Source organism: Camelus ferus, chromosome 2, assembly GCF_009834535.1.
Source record: "Camelus ferus isolate YT-003-E chromosome 2, BCGSAC_Cfer_1.0, whole genome shotgun sequence".
In the NCBI taxonomy this organism is placed as follows: Eukaryota; Metazoa; Chordata; class Mammalia; order Artiodactyla; family Camelidae; genus Camelus; species Camelus ferus.
In genome coordinates, this window is record NC_045697.1 from 73,859,097 (window position 1) to 73,873,776 (window position 14,680).

The 14,680-nt window shown below is 36.9% G+C and overlaps 1 protein-coding gene across 5 annotated transcripts in view; it reads left to right on the forward strand.

The window, feature by feature from the left end:
- The window catches only part of TET2 (tet methylcytosine dioxygenase 2), a 123,802-nt gene that overhangs the window by 26,752 nt on the left and 82,370 nt on the right, over positions 1 to 14,680 (forward strand). For 4 of the 5 annotated variants that reach the window (XM_032461105.1, XM_032461094.1, XM_006184616.2 and 1 more), the window contains one exon: positions 9,541 to 9,685. The gene's annotated coding sequence lies outside the window, so the exon portion shown is untranslated. Of the gene's footprint in view, positions 1 to 6,198; positions 6,286 to 9,540; positions 9,686 to 14,680 lie in introns of those variants that run through there. The other variant, XM_032461115.1, reaches the window with a different exon arrangement.

A 14,680-nucleotide genomic window follows, 5' to 3' on the forward strand; every position in this document is an offset into this window, starting at 1 on the left:
CTGGGATATCATGACACTCCAAAAAAAAAAAAAAGTTCTGAAATTTAAATATTCTCCACCATTTACCTGTCTATCCCATCATCACAAATAGTATTTTACATTTTTATTGATATTGCCCTTATTGTCATTCTTTATAACTCCAGTCTTCATATTTATTCCTCTGTGTTCAAGTTGCTTTCCCTACCTCCTGTCCTACTTTAATTTTCATTCCTCGCTTGCCTCTACCAAAGTAAGTTTAAAAATAGCCTCTGGTGCCATTAATCATTATTATTATGCTCATTTCTATTTCTACCTAGAATGTTTTAAAGCCCTTAACAAAGTTTCCATTATTCAGTCCTCCTTTCTAAGCTATGACCTGTGTACTCTTTGGCCAAGTCTTTATGTTATTTTCCTTTTTGGAGTGTATGTTGTGTGTGTGTGTTTCTGTGTGGTCATGGTTTATAAACTCTCAAATTAGTCACAATTACTATTCTTTCAGAGGAGTTTTTTCTTCTTGGGAGTTTCTCGATGATTTTCACTTTGTCATGTGATGAAAAATGTGTGACAAAGAACTGTAGCAAAATAGTACTTTCCTACTTGCTTGCACTCTTCCGTTTTAGACGAACTGGTAGTTGACAACCAACTCTTCTATTATTTTGGTTTCTACAACACTGAGGTTGCTAGGTGATTTTAATCCCTTTCAACAAGAGAACAGTCAACAACAACAATAAATTCCTGTTCTCTTGATATTTGTATATTTCACCTAGAAGAAGTAGCAAATAAAAAATGATATAAAGCATTTTTTTAAATGTGCAGTTCTATATGGACCACATCCTACATCTCTGGAACATGGCATCACATACTTTTTAATTATGCTGCCATTTCCTCAACATTATGATCTGCTTGTTCTTAAGAAATCAACTTCTAAGCAATGGTAGGTGTACTCCACCTCCAGGAAATATTTGAAAATCCATTTTAATTTGAAAATGATAATTTTACGAAAATACTATATCGAAATTTTGTTATTAAAGTATCTATTTGGATTTCTCAGTTATTTATATGACTTCCAGTCTTAAGTGTGATCGAATATACAGCTACTTATACTAAACATTTTCTTTATTTAGGGAAAAGTGTATTTACATTCTGTCATCCTGGTCATGACCTGAAAGTTTAACCTTATATTTTAGTTTTTAAATAAGTTAAAAAGTCACAAACATTTTACATAATTTTCATGTATAATTTTAAAAATTAAAAAGAACCTTTCATCTTTAAGTTTTATTACTTCCATCAAATTTTCTTCATGATGTTTCTTTCTAGCTGCTGCCAAAGTTAATAGTTACATTTTCTCTAATAACAAGCGGTATTTTAACAATTGCTGAATGCCTTTTTAAAAAAACTCCCTTATTTAAGATTCATACAAGCAACCAGAGTTGGTATGCAGCAGGAAAACATGAGTGTGGCTGTGCTGATGGTTGCTGAAATATTTCTGAGGTAGCCAGAGAATTCTGCTGCACTAAGATACTGTAGCTCCCGCTCCATGACTCCCTGGACCTCCCCACAATCCTGCAGCTAAAATAATAATGTGTGGCCCGTAGGTGGCCCCTAGGACCTTCCTCCCTCACTATGACCCATGTTTGACGTGCCAGCTGTTAAATATTTTGATTACCACTCATGTATAGCAAGAGGGTCATAATTTATTTATCTTAACTTGATGTTTGCTGAACTGTTTTTAGGAATACCTTATGGTACAAATATTTTCTGTCATGTTAGTGACACTTCCCATTTTGTAAAATGCATAATTTGTCTTTTAACAATCCAGGTAAAAAGTAAACATAACTAGAGTTTTCCTAAATATTCTGAAATATTTTCTATGTACTTTAAGGAGAAAGATAAAATTAGAATCTTTGGGAAATTTGTGTTTTCCAGTCACCTTCCTTTGCCTTTTTATTGGAAGTAAAGTTTGATGAAATTTCCTTGTTTACATTTTTAGAATGAAAAATGTAGACAGTATTATAACTGAAGTAATATTGGTTTTAAAAAATAGTGATGTATCAAACATTGGCAGTTTTATAGTATAAAATTTCATTTTATACACAGTTTGTTATCAAGCATTAGAGATGTTCTCACTGATCCTTTGGTGTTCGTATTGATGTTATTAATGTACTGGCTTTAAGCCTTAGTTCATATGACTTGCAGCATCCTTGCAGAGGGTATTCTTTGGGCTATAAATAACTTATATAATAATCAATGATTAAAAATTCATTCTTGAAAAATTATTCTTTACTCCTCATCTATCTTAAAGAAATGGTAAGGTGGGGTTAATGTACACCTAGTAATTTCCCTAAAATGTAGGAATAATGAATTCATCTTTAAAATATCTTGGTTAATGTTATAGATTTGAAGCAGTTTTTTGTAAAGCTCTCACAGTCTACCATGTTATTGATCCTCTATCTATGGCTGTTAAAAGTGGATGTAGCTGTTCAATCTAAATGAACCATAGTAGTAGCCTCATTACTCTGAAAAATTTAATATGTCACCTCATAATATTGTATTACCAAATCTAAAGGCACAGGATACTTATCGTAGAAGAATTTTTTTGAACTCAGTAAGCATTGTGGCTATTAGTTTACAGTTACCTTAAATTATAGTACAATTGAAGGATTATTCGTTGTAAAAGTTTTAATACTGAATGAGTTTATTTATTTATTGCCTTTTTAAAAACACATTTATCATAGTATGTTTCCTGTACAGTAAAGTATACATATTTCAAATGTATAATTTGATGAATTTTGATAGATGTAATACTGAATGAGTATATTTAAATTGGGATAATCCTACCAGTATAATTTTGCTTGTGTTTTTACACTGTATTTATCTGTGTAATAACTCTTTTTCTTATACATGTATTTGTTCCATCTGTATCGAATTAGATGGTATCTAAGTCATAGAATCATAATGCCTTAAACGCCATAAAGTCTGGTTTGGGAAGAGATAATACAATTCGACATATTATAGACTTCTCTAATCCTCAGTTTCTTTAAGTGCTTGGCTCAAGGTCATGCTGCTGTGGAGGATTAGCGGCAGAATTAGAACCTGAGCTGGAGTTATTCTTTGGTTATCTCTCTTACCTTCCTACTTCCATAGTTTGCTTATTTGTTTATGGGTGAGAGTTACAGATGAGAAGTTTCTTCTGAGATTCAGCTCGAAACCTAGCTCCTAACAGAAACGTTGTCCTGCAGTCAGCCATTTAAATACAGTCACCAATAATGAAAGTTCCTTGTGTGGAGAAAAAGGAAATAACAGATGAACTACTGAAATCAGGGCACACACTTTTCTTCACCTCTTTCCTCTTCTTTGCCCTCTTCTTCTCCTCCACTACATGGAATTTCTAGAGGAGATCCCCAAAATGCTTGGATGTTGGGAATGGCAATTCTGTTGCAGAGAATTATGTTTCCTGTTTTAGTGGATGAAAAATAAACTATATCCTCTACTGGCTTTTCAGAGTTAAGACACTGGGCACACCTCCACTTGCTTATGATAGCCTTGTCTCTGACCAAAGAGGTCAAATATTGGCAAGTGTTAAGAGTGTCACAGAAATGTTTGCTTTTCACACTATGGAAAACAATTCCTTTAAAAACTACAAATAGAGTTACCATTTGATCCAGCAATTCCACTCCTGGGCATATATCCAGAAAAGACAAAAACTCTAATTAAAGAAGATACATGCATCCCATTGTTCATAGTAGCACTGTTCACAATAGCCGAGACATGGAAGCAACCTAAATGTTTATCAACAGATGAATGCAAAAAGATGTGATATATTATGTGTATATATGGATGTGTGTACACACACACACACACACACACACACACACACACACACACACACACAATGGAGTATTACTCAGCCATAAAAAATGAAACATTGCCATTTGCAGCAACATGGAGGGGCCTAGAGATGATCATACTAAGTGAAGTAAGTCAGGTAGAGAAAGACAGATATTACATGATATCACTTATATGTGAAATCTAAAATAATAATAATAATAATACAAATGAACTTATTTACAAAACAGAGGCAAACTCACAAAGAAAACAAACTTACAGTTACCAAAGGGGAAAGGGGAAGGGGAGGGATAAATTAGGAGTATGAGATTAATATATACACACTGCTATACTTAAAATAGATAAACAACAAGGATTTACTGTATAGCACATGAAACTATATTCAGTATCTTGTAATGAAAAAGAATATGAAGCCATACACCTGAAACGAACAGGATATTATAAATCAACTCTAGTTAAATAAGAAAAAGTTTGCATTTCAGATGCAAGAATTTACATGTACTTTTTCTGCTTGAATTTTACTCAGTATGTTCTTTTACTGTGGATTTGCCATCTTGGTTTTTAAAAAATATCTACTCCCTCATAACTTTTGTTTCTGGGAGGTATGTAAATGGATCTGGTAATATATTCACAGTGTCCAGTGAATTTATACCTGTACCTCTACATTTCTGTGTTTGGTTCTTAATTTCTTTGTGCAATGGAAATGCTATGTCAGTTTATAACTGCTGCCTAATATTTCAGCTTCGTTTGGCAATTTTAGTTCTGTAAAGGCTGTTCATTAGAAGCAAGCTTGTCTGGTGTGTGTGTGTGTGTGTGTATGCATATATACACATACACACATATTTTATCTTAGTGGAATTTGTTCTGTAAATGCTTACTGAATGTTTCTTTGGAGTCACCACTTTGTCTTAGGAAGCACAGAGAGTAAATATGTATAAGGATTTCCTTTAGTTTTCCTCTTAGATCTTTAACTACTGTAGTGATTTTTTTTTAAGCATTAATAGAACAGCCCATTGCTGCCAAGTAGCCGACATCCTGAAATAGCACTTCCCTTTGGGCACCTTACAGTTGGGATCATTTACTTGTGGAGAGAGGGAGCGAGATGGGTAGAGAATGAGCATGTGTATGTGCTTGTGCGTGGTGGGGGCTGGGGAGAAGGGCAGAGGAGAACTGACTCCTGGGGATGTCCTGCTGAGGTCAGTAACCTGCTGTTCAGGGAACTTCCAGTCTGACCCCATTTAGACCTGGAGGAGGATCACATGGACAGGGAAGCAGCATGACAGCAGGAAGGAAACACCCATTGCTGGGAAGCTTTGAAGAGACCTGCAATGAGGGGGGACGAATAGCGCACACGGGAAAGGAAGGACTAGATCCAGCAGATTAAACATAGTGCCCTGTTTGTGATGGAAGTATTTAATGACTTGATCAGTGGAGGATCCATCGACTGAAAGGAGAATGTATTGAAGGCCCCAAAGGAAGATGTTTGCACACAATGAATAGCAGGCATTGATATATATGCATGTCTATAGGTAGAGTAACTGGTTTGTAAAGAGAAGTTTTGTTTCATTTTTGAAGGAAAATATCCGCTTCTAGGGTTTGAAATATAGAATAACTTACCTTTCACCAAACTGAAATGTATTCTTCATCGACTCTCCTACAAGCTGGTGGAGGCTGTGAAGCACGGTGGATAAGAGCACAGCTCTGGAGGCCTGCCACCCACAAAGTGTGCGCTAAGGGACAGGACTGATCGTGGTTTGAAGACTAAGTAACTCAGAATGCATTCAGTAAAGAACAAATTGCAGAAAGATACTATCCTTTTAAAACACAGTGAATAGTTGATGAAGGTAAAATTACCAGAATAAGCTTTAATTTAGGGAAGCAAAAGAAAAATCTGTGTTGGAACCACATTATCCTCAGAAAGATTGTGATTTTGACCGTGAGGTTTATTTCATTCAATTGAACATGTGGATGTGTGTGTGAGAGCGAGAGCATTTAAACATGCTCACAGGCTTTCATTCTTACATTTCCCTCCTTTTGTCTCTGTGACTCTTACCCTAACCTGCTGTCTTTTGCAGCAGTTGCCCTTCATGTTTTTTTCTGTTTTTCCTTCTGAGTGATTTTGTTCTTATCATCTCAGTGTATCAGAGGGAAAACTCAATGTATAAGCAGACTGACAGTGTTGCAAACTTTCTTTGAGACTGTTTACAACAGCACCCTAAGTAGTATTGATACCCAGAGCACGTGAGTCATCACTGTATTGATGCCTGAATATTACCACGTTGGAGACTTTCCCAACCGGACAAAGCCAGGATCACTGACCACTGAGGAACTGTGTTCTAATGAGAGCCTTGTGGTCTCTTACAGGTGTACATTCTGTATGTTGAGATGGCCTTGCTTTACAAGGGGGCTGTCTGGGGCACAGAAAACTGGAACTTCACGTTCTCCTTGATAATTTGCCAGGTTGGTTTCCAGCCAATCAGATAACTGCTTGTGGTGACACTCATTTCTCCAGGACCCCCCATCTTGTGCCAGCCCTTAGAGAGCGGTCGCACTAAGCCTGCTCACACCATTCTGAGCCAAGGGCACCGCTGTCCTGAATGCCCCCCAGTATAGATAAAAGTCCAATCCAAAAATCCAACACTGAGTTCCAATAAAACTCTGAGTGTAAAGAATACATTACCCATTTGGGGTTTGTATTACTATTTTAAACAGAAAACAGGAAGACAAGTGTTTCCTTCCTTTCTCAATGTTTGGTCACTAAGTTACTAAACCCAGCCTTAGGAATCTAAGCATATACAGACGGTGACCCTCTTCTAGTCCTAATAATGCTGCTTTGATCTTTTCTAAAATCATTAAGTATTTCATTGTTTCCCACCCTAAGCTGAACTTTACCTGTCTGCTGATTATTTATTTGAAATGCATAGATTCCTCAAAAACATCACATCAAAAATATATTCTGTCATGTCAAATTCCTTTATAGAATTGTCTCTGATTAATACCATCATCCATCCAGATAGCCAAATTCAAAGCTTTATCACTATAATTGACTTTCTTTTTCTCCCTACATCTAGAGTGTTACTAATATCCACTCATTTCTCAACCAGTAATATTTCCCTGCTTGATCATTTTATTTCATTTCCTCTGACACCCTCTTATTCAGAATTACACTTTATATCTGAACTACTGCAACAATGAATCATAACCCCTAAGTATTCTACTTCATTACTCCCACTAGGATGGCTTTAAAAAAATAGAGAATAACAAGTGTTAGTGAGGGTGTGGAAAAATTGGAATCCCCATACAGCAATCCTCATATTGCTGATGGGAATGTAAAATGGCACAGAGACTTTGTAAAAACAGTCTGGCAGTTTCTCAAAAGGTTAAACATAGAATTATCATATGATCTAGTGATTTCCACCCCCTAGGAATTCTACTCCCAAGAGAACTGAAAACATATATCCATACAAAAATTTATAAACAATGAACACCTATGTTGAAAGCAGCATTATTGATAATATCCTAGAGGTGGAAGCAATCTGTGTCTCTCAACAGATACATAGAAAAACAAAAGGTGGCATATACATATAATGCAATACTGTCCTACCTTAAAAAGGAGGGAAATCTGACACGTTACAACATGGATGAATCTTGAAGACATTATGCTAAGTGAAATAAACCAGTCACAGAAGGATAAATATGATTCTGCTTATATAAGGTACCTAGAATAGTCAAATTCCTAGAGACAAAGTAGAATGGTGGTTGTCAGGGACTTGGGAGAGGGGAAAATGGGGAGTTATTTAATGGGTACAGAGTTTGGTTTTCAGAAAATGAAAAAGCTCTAGAGATGGATGGTGGTGATGGTTGCACCACAATGTGAGTGTGCTTAATGCCACTTAAAATGTGGTTAAAATAGTACATTTTATGTTTACATATATTTTACCATAATAGAGAAAGATTTATAAATTAATGTCCATAGTAGCATTCTTTATAATACCCCAAATACGCATCATGGATAGATAGAGTATGGTGTATCTGTGGGGTGGGACACTGTTCTGCTGTAAAAAGGAATGAAGTACTGATACATATTAAAACACAGGTGAAGCTTGAAAACAATGCTCAGTGAAAGAAATCAAAACCAAAAAGCCAACTTTTTCATGATTCCATGTATTTGAAATCTCCAGAATAGGCAAATCCACAAAAACTGAAAGTTGATTAGGTGGAGGAGGGATGAAGGAAGACTGGATTTATTTTGGGAGTGATGAAATTGTTCTGGAATTTGGTAGTGGCGATCATGGCACAACTTTTTGAATATACTGAACCCACAGAATTATATGCTTCAAAAGAATGAATTTTATGGTGTATGAATTATATCTCAATTTAAAAAACCCTAAATCTTAATACATGACTTATATGATGCCATGTTGCTAGAGAAACAGCACGTCCCAGTCTCAGCTTACTATTTCTAGCTATGCAACTTCGAGAAAATTAAGTGATCTCCCTTCTGACTCCGTAAAATAGGAATAATAATAACTACCTCTCCAGATGTTTGTGTTGAATGAGTGAACATACGCAGTGCTTCTAGCACAGTGTCTGGCGTTTACTAAGAGCCCAGTAAATTTACCAAGACCTCCCGGGACATGAGCCTTCAGCAGCTTCCAATACTGTTTCAGATACTGTTTCCAGATACTCTGGAAAATGGCCCAACTCCTTTGCCATTTTACCCATACTCTTTCCATTCTGGCTCAAAACTGCCTCTCCAAATCCTCCCAGTGCTCCTTTATAGAAATCCTTCAATCCAAATGGGCGTTTTAGTCTCCCCCAGTTTGCTTCGCATATTCTTGCAGCTGTGTCTTTCCCAGAAAACAATGCCCTGCCCCTCTTCCTCTTTCTCTGAATTTCACCCTGCCCTTAAAACTCAGAAGAAGCCTTTCCCTGTGTACTAATCTTTCCCCTTATTTCAGTGCATGGTTATCTCTAGTTTTTGTAGCTCTCAGAATTTTCACTACATCTTTGACCAGTAAAGCTTTAGTTTGGTTATACTTCTAAAGTATTTATGTGATTGTGTGATCTTTTGAAAGTATGTGTCCAGCTAAGTTAAAGCCCCCGAGCACAGGGGCCACATGTTATGATGCTTTACCTTTTCCATAGCATTTAGCACATTGCCTTGATATAGTGTATTGGGAATAAATATTTGCTATTTGTGAGTTAAGTCAGTGCTGCATCTCAGCACGTACAAGGACTTAACCTAGTGACTATCAATCCTAGCTGCACCTTAGAGATACCTGGGGAATGAGGCTTCATTTTAGGCCAACAAATGAGACTCTCTGAGCCTGAAGCCTCAGCTTTATCCCCAGGTGATGCTATTATAACCAAGGCTGAGAACCACTGGATTCAGCAGATGAAGTAATACAAGCCAGTGAGTCTCAAACCTAATTGATGGCCGCAATCAAGATGTGAGGACCACTAATGCAGGCAGAGATGCTTTGGATATTGCAAACCGCTCTGCAAATATTAGGCCATATATTATGATGCGGTTGGGCGTTTCACTGCTTTGAGAAAGATCCTCCTGCCCCGAATTTTTTCGCAGCCAATGGCATGGTGGAAATATCTAATTATAGATGTCTAAAACCTTTAAACTCTGTGCAGTAGCTTTCATACCAGATGTACGTGCCTTTTTGCTAACTTAAAAATACTCAAACTCTGTGTCTTTTACAGGCTGGCCAACATTCAGCAGCAGACCCTCCCGAGACTGTCGGTCGCCCTTGCTCCTGTTGAGCTGCCACATGTGGAAGCAGGAGATGGGCTCAGCAGCAGCCAGCAGGCCATGATCCAGGAGGAGCAGTGAGGGGCAGAGCTGCTGGTAAGACCCTGGGGACAGTCGGTACTTGCTTACAAGCATAAGTTTATTCCTGATTTAATGGTCAGCCTCTCTTCCAGCCTTCAACTCTAAAGTTACTCTGAGTTGCCTCTCAAAGGCCTCTATTATCTATACTTGGGACACATGGGTTAGATTTTAAGGTCTGTGAATCTGTTAAAATTGTGTGTTGACTTTGATGTATATATGTTTTGTTTCGTTTTTTCTGGAGGAAAGATTTTTATGATTCTTAATGTCTGTCATTTTTAATGAAAGAGAGATAAGAACCATTCAAATATAATGGTCAGCATGAGAAAGGTGCTGTCTCTAGCCACCTGTCTCAGTGTGCCTCCTCTCCGTGTGGACCTCACTTACAGCCACTTTGTCTCAGTCTTGTTGAGGACCCCCCAGAAGTGCTATTTGTGGTCATTTGCTGGCCTGAAAAGTGAGCACCTGCCTGAGCCTAGGCAGCTGGGTTTCACGACAGCTTGGCCTCATGGAACTAGCAGAGAATTCAAGCTTAGGATGACAGATCTCAGGAGAGCCTATAGGATTTGTTTCACATGATTTTCCTGAAAGTACAAGTAGAGCTACTGACAGAGAGAAAGACACTTTTTTCATTATGTTCTTATAGTTCATTTTAATAAAGACTAATTTGTTCTGAATGCCAAAATCTGTTAATAAGTGTCCCGACCTAAGGTTTTGTTTTTTGTTTGTTTGTTTTTTAATCAGATTATTATCATTTATATGGACATGTGGAAGTAGGGAACTGGTGTATCTTCTTCCCCAAAATATTTATGATGAATGCTAGAATGAACTCTACTATATATACGTTTGCCTGTACCATAAGCCAGTTAAATGCATTGTAGGAAAAAAAATGCAGGCTAGCTGGAGAAAGAGAAGAATGAGGCTTTTTTCCCCCGTTCTATAACTCTTTTAGCAGGTAATTCAGCTTTAGCTTCACTGAATCTTGTTTATGCATTCAGCATAGCAAATCTTCTAAAAAGCCCGTGCAGCTGTAATCTCTGCCCTCACTCCAGATGCCTGAGGATATAAGTATCCACTCTGCCATTTGATACTTCTTAGAGACTGACCTGGTGCTGAGAAACCCTTTCCAGGGTGTCCTCAGTTAAACTCCCATGATTCCTGGATGTTGTCATTTTCGAGACACAGGGCAAGTGCATCTGCCTAGATTACCTCTCTGCCCTGGGAATTTTAAGTCACTGTGTAAGGGAAAGAGAACTCAGCACAGTAGTAACTCTCAGAATGAAAAATTTCCCCTTTCATGTTAATGTTTTTAGAGTAATCATTGTCACTGAAAATAGACTTCCTCTTTCCCCTCTCATGCTGGAAAATCTTATTAGGTAATTATGAATAGAGCATTCTTTGCTTTTCCCCTCCTCCCTTAGTGGATGCTCTCTGCCTCTCACTGTGGGGACTGTGGCTGCTCGTTCTGTGCTTGGCCTTAACATGAGAGTGGAGACACATTTTTAAGATAGAATTTTTATCTCTTTAGTGAAGGCATAACGTTAGTCAGAAGATTTTCTCTTCTGGGAGGTGAAGGGTGGGTAAGTATGGAAAAGCAAAAGTTTAGGGAAAAATATAAGATAAGTTACTGACAAAAAAAAAAAAAAAAAGAGGCCAGGAAATTAAAATATTAGCTGTTACTTTTTTTAAAACAAGATTTTCAAGTAACTCCTGGAGGAGTCCTTCACTCATACTCAAAATAATCTAATTTTGCATTTTTTTTTTTACAGTTGGATAAGCTTAGCCTAGAACTTATTTTCAATAGTGAATAAGCCTAAGGCTTAACTTTAGTCATATTTATTAGCTGTGTGTTCTTGGGGAAATTATTTAACCCCTTTAAGCCTTGTTTTATTTGGCAAAGGGGAAATAGGTCTGAGTTAAATAATAATGGAATCATATAATATCATATGGATAATATGTGCAGGACTGGGCATACAGTAAGTTTTCAATTTTAAATTAACATCTCTTTATTATTATTAATCACTGTTAGTAATGTTGCTTTTAGTTTTTTAATACTAAATTCATTCAAATAGTATTTCTTGACCACCTATAAATACCAGGCACTCTTTAGGAACTGGAATGCATGAATGAGCAATATAGATGAAAATCTCTCTCCTTGTTTATAGAGTGGGAGACAGACATAAATAAAAATGTATAGTATGATGAATACCAAGAAGTGCTCAGCATAAAAATGTTGGCAGAGAAAGGAAATTGGAGGCATGGAGAATAAATAACTAAAGATGGAGCAGTCAGAAAAGACATCATGATAAAATTATTTTTTTGAGTAAAAACATAAAAAAATAATATACACATACCATAAGGTTACATGGGGGAAGAGTGTTTCAGTTAGAGGAGAAATGCCACAAAGCCCTGGGGTAGTAACAGTTTTTTCAGAGTGATTCAGAGAGAATCAGAACATCTTACACAGCTCAGTCATGTCACCAGTAAACAGTTACCCAGGTGCCCAGGTGAGTGGTGCAGACAAGAACGCTGGAAGTTCAAAGAATGGCAGGGCCCATTTAGACTAAAACAGGTAAGGGAAGACTTCACAAAGGAAAGCTGTGGCCTAGTCTTGAAGGACAGGAAGAATTTGGGTAGTTGGTAAAAGGGTACAGACATTCAGTTACAAGATGAATAAGGTCTGAGGATCTAACATATAGCATGGTGACTATTGTTGATAACACTCTATTATATGATTGAAATTCGCTGAGAGAGTAGAACTTAAGTGTTCTCACCAAAAACAAACAAATGAACAACAACAACAAAAAACCCTAAATGTGTGAGGTGATGGATGTGGTGATCAACCTGATAAGGGGAATTCTTTCTTAGTGTATATATAAAATCATTATCGTGTATGCTTTATGTATCTTAGTTTTAGTTGTCATTTTATGTCTCAGTGAAGCTGGAAAAAAAAATCTCCAAAGGAGGAGTTCTAGTTAAAGTTACTTTTATACACTTCACAGTCGCATAGTCCTCACACCACCAGCCATAAAACAAACAATAAGGAGTGACAGCCCCGTGCAGAGAAGTGGAGGAGAAACATGAGGTGGAATGAAAAAAAGGATGTTGGCTTTGAGGGCGAAAAGGTGCACTAAGAAAAGGCCAGGGGCAGGTGATCTTGTACAGAGTTGGCAAGTAATGGCAGAGAAGATGGAAAAACAGATGAGGTTAATTTTTGTAAAATCCTATGACCTGTCTAAAGATTGTTACATACTGTTGTACAAATGTTGAGGAACAACTGAAGAGGTAAGTAATAAGGTAAATTCAGGTCTTTAGCGATATTATTATTTCGACAAGTTTAGAAGATTAGGGAGATAGAGGAAGTGGTTGGAATGATTTAGGAGTGAGGTTGAGAATGTGGAGTATGGTCATAGAAATAAGGCAGAAAAGGGAAGATAGGTTTGATATATTTTAGAGAAAAATCATGAAGATTTAACCGCTAATTGCACATAGGAGATTACAAAGTGTCTAAGTTTTCCCTTCAAGTTTTAAACTGACCAATTAAAATTTTGGCATTACAGGAAGTAGGGAAGCTAGGATACCCAGAGATGATACAGGACCCCTCTGGGTTCCTGTCATTAGCTACTGGCAGAACCTGGGCTGGCTCCAGGTCTTCACATTGACAGCTCCCTGTCTCCCCGTCTCCATGCCGTCCATAAGAAGTGTTTTGCCTGACAACTTGTGGAGAATAGAGTTAGAAGGTTTCGATTTGCCCATTAACACTGTTTTGAGGCCATTTTTCTACTTAATATGGACATTTTTACCTTTTCTCATGAAACAGATCTATGTTGTTTAGAAAGGGTCAAAGAAACATTGATAAGACTAGAAAAAGGTCATTGTATATGCTTAGATTCTCCCATGCTGAAGATGTCATCTTTCTTTTTCTTCAATGGTTTGAGATGGAACAATTATTTCTATCATGGTACTGTTCTTTCTGTTTATTTTTCAGAAGAAAAATGACTTTTGTTATCTCAACTTTAAATCACCACATGGATTTCAAAATTAAAACTTCAAATGTCCCTTTCTTATGGACCAATCCTATAAACTGAACAAGCTTGATCAATTTATCCTTTGAGTCATGGGACTCTAACCTAAAACAGACCCTAGAGATCATCTAATGCAGTGCTCTTCAAATGGTTACTTTCTACCCATCTATTTCTTATTAAATATTTTTTTACTTTTAATAAAATGTAATTGTCTAGCAAGGGGGCAGAAGTGTATTTAAAAGAGAAAATTTTATTTTTCTATTAACAACAGTGCTACAATCCTTTCTTTATACATCTCTTTACTTTCTCCATACACATGCTGTGTTATAATATGAGTCATGACTGAACTGTATGAAATCAAAACCTTTGTTATCTGCGGTGTCTTGAGTTCTATGTGTATGAGGCTCAGATTGGTCTCTTAGTCTCTATGTCCCAAGAGAGTGAATTATGGAAGACTGTTGACATTCTCATGAGATTCTGCTGAGAACTCTGGCAGTCCCTAAGTTATAAATAGTACTATATAGCATTTCTGGCATTAATGCCTGTCCACATATGACATACACTTTGAGTTTAGAACGAGTCAGCCAGGCTAAAATAGGCTGTCCCCTATGAAAGTTATTTTCACAATTCTTGTGTTTCAGTTTCCCCATCGACAGGTGAAGTATCATTTGCCTCTATTGATCTCATAGGATATTTTAAGCATAAGTGAGACTTGGTGAAAACACTGTGTATTCTGAAATGAAGTAGCAATGCAAATAACGGCACTAGAGATGTTTGCCCACCTTTATAGATGTTTATCTAACCAAATCTTTTCCTTATTCTCTCTCATTACAGATGTTCATCTAACCAAATCATTTCCTCATTAATTTTTATAGTTAGTATGTACATTTTCATCCTCTCTCATGAAACAGATCTAAGTTGTTTAGAAAAGGTGAAAGGCACTACTAAATGTGAAATTAATTTGTTATCTTGGCTTTTTTTAATGTTG